The following is a 2,977-nucleotide window of genomic DNA, read 5'->3' on the forward strand; positions in this document are numbered from 1 at the left end:
ATATATATATATATATATATATATACGTAGATAGACAGATAGATAATAAATAAAAAGATACACACGTACGTATGTACATACGAGCACAAATTCATATCAGCATATATACATACAAACACACTTACATAAACATAAATTCATATTTTGTGGAATGTGAATATATAAAGTGTTGCATCTAATGGCATTTGTATTGTGTTTAGATAGCCCGTGGAAATTTTGCCGACAGCATTTTGTCTGCTGTTTTAGTGTCATTTGCTTTGTATTATATGTAGTGTTCTTTGTTTCCATATAGGAAATGTTGTGAAAGAACTCTAAAACATCAAATAATACATATGTATATAGTATAAGATCGTATGTGGCTTTGCTTTCCTTAATGAACAATCGTTATGTGACATGAATGCAGTAGAAGTTTTGTATATAGTTTACAGCAATGCATATAATTATGTTAATATTTCTGTGTGTCATAAACCGGCAAGATAGCACAATCGTTAGCACACCGTCTGTAGATTCTGAGTTCAAATTCTGAGTTCAGGTCCAGTTTGCCTTTCATGTTTTCGGAGGACGATAGCAATTACTACCAGCGGAATACTGCGATCGAGATAATCGACTTACCGTCTCAACCGAAATTGCTGGATTTGCCTCACAATTGAAAATTAATATTTCTGTGGCTGAATCGCTTGTACGCTGGTCAGAATGTTTAGCGGCGTTTCATCACTTTGTACTTTGTGGGTTCAAAATCCGCCGGGTTCGACTTTACATTTCATCCTTTCAGGTTCGATAAAATAAGTACTAGTTGAGCACTAGGGTTGATATAATCGACATAGCAAGCCCTCGAACTTGCTGGCATTGTACTAACAGTTTAAACCAATATTTCTGTGTATTATATGTGGTGATATATAGCCTTCTTTGGTGTAGCTGAAAATACGCCAAGTGCCCACTTTGTACATTATTTTCATTGGACGTATATGTGCCCTCATCATTTTTGTTGTTACTACAAGTTTTCGGCTGATTTACTCTCCAGGCTTCAACAGATGTCCTGGTTCAATTTGAGTAATGTTCAAAACTCCACCAAAATTCCACCAGGACACCTGATGAAGGCAGTAGAGTAAATCAGCCGAAATGTTGTGGTAACAACAAACAAAATGGGGGGCACATGTTCGTCCAACGTAAATACTCTAAATAATGTACAGAATGACTCATTTATATAGAACAGATACCCATTGAATGTATATTTTGGAACACAGACTGTTACCTCAACTAAGAAATGATATAAGTATCAAGGTAACCTCATACGTAATGCTTGAGGTTTGAGTTATCAAACATTGAAAAGTGATAGATCATTTACCGGGTTGTTTTAGCATATAATTCGACAAACCACTGTTTCTATAAGATCTTTGTTTCTTAATTATCAAAGACTAAATTATAGGTTCTATGTTCACAATTTGTTCACAATATATATTCCGGCGGAAAAATTGTGTGTTCCAACATGGAAATATTCAGTCGTTCTCTCGGAAATTCTCAGGTTTCAATATGAAGAGTTTTATCGTATTTTAATAAATATATTTTAATGCTCCCGTGTCCGAATGCCAGCGTGTTGGGAGAATCGTTAGAACGCCAGGCAAAATGCTCAAAGGCAATCCGTCCCTAATGGAATACTGAGTTCAAATTTTGTTGAGATTCATTTACCCTTTTATTCCTCGCGGTTGGTAAATTAAGTACCAGTTAAGCACTTGGTGGATGTTATCAACTTACACTTTCCCCGAATAATTATGAAGCATGCAATTTTTTTTTTGGGGGGGAGTAGTTCACGCTTAACACTTTCTATAGCGACTCTTTTCTACAATAAACATGATCAGTAAGTCATTGAACTATCACATAGTAAACTGTGTGTAACTGCCATTGCTTTCAGGGGTATTCGAACACTTAATGGTAACTATTCAATTATGTTAAGATTAAGCATTGAAGTAGTTGTTTAGTCGAATAAATATTATGAATTTGAATAGTTAGCATAATATAAAGCTACCAGAAGAGCAACTAATATCTAACTACCGTAAATATGAAGACAAACAGGCATTAAGGACATTTGAGATTCAGAAAAGTGTTACTATTCTAACGGAATTCAAATTAGTGGCACTACCATTCTAGCAATTGCTGGATACATATAATATATTATGGATATTACAAGCACAATTCAAAAGCAGATTGTCAAAATATATGGAACACAACCACATACAAACTAAAAGATAAAGCATTTATTCACATATATTAACTTAGAAAAAAGAAGATGGCTTGACTCAATGAAAGAAAAGGCGAAAGAAAGCAGAAAGAATATGAAATGGATAGGTCTGCATGCTCAACTTTTAGTGTATATGACTCATCATCATAACTGATATATTGCAAGATGCCAAAATATAAAGACAGTTGGATTACGTGAGCTTAAGGTGATTATCCTGGCAGGCACCTCGCTGAAAATTGATGCGTGCACACACACAGATATACACACACACGTATACACACACATTATATACCACACACATACATACACATATACACAGCCACGAATACATATATATTTATTGAATGTATGTTTGTCTGTGTATATGTACATACATATATATATGTATTTGTGTGTGTGGGTGTATGTTTGGGGGTGCGTGTGTGTGAGTATGTGTGTGTGTGCGCACGTGAGTTTTCTTATGTTTCTAATTCGGTTGAATTTTCTGTAAGTCGAGCGATTTATGAAATAAGAATTTCCGAAAGGAATGAATTTAAGACTTAAATTAATATGCCAATAAAAAAAGAAACAATTAACAATTTCGCCTTTAGATATATACTATTCATATGTTTTTATGTTTTGTAGAACACACACACACACACACACACACACACACACCCATATATATACATATATATACACACACATATATATAGATACATCCATACATAAATATATATGTACGTGTATATATACATATAT

This window comes from Octopus bimaculoides, chromosome 13 (genome assembly GCF_001194135.2).
Source record: "Octopus bimaculoides isolate UCB-OBI-ISO-001 chromosome 13, ASM119413v2, whole genome shotgun sequence".
In the NCBI taxonomy this organism is placed as follows: Eukaryota; Metazoa; Mollusca; class Cephalopoda; order Octopoda; family Octopodidae; genus Octopus; species Octopus bimaculoides.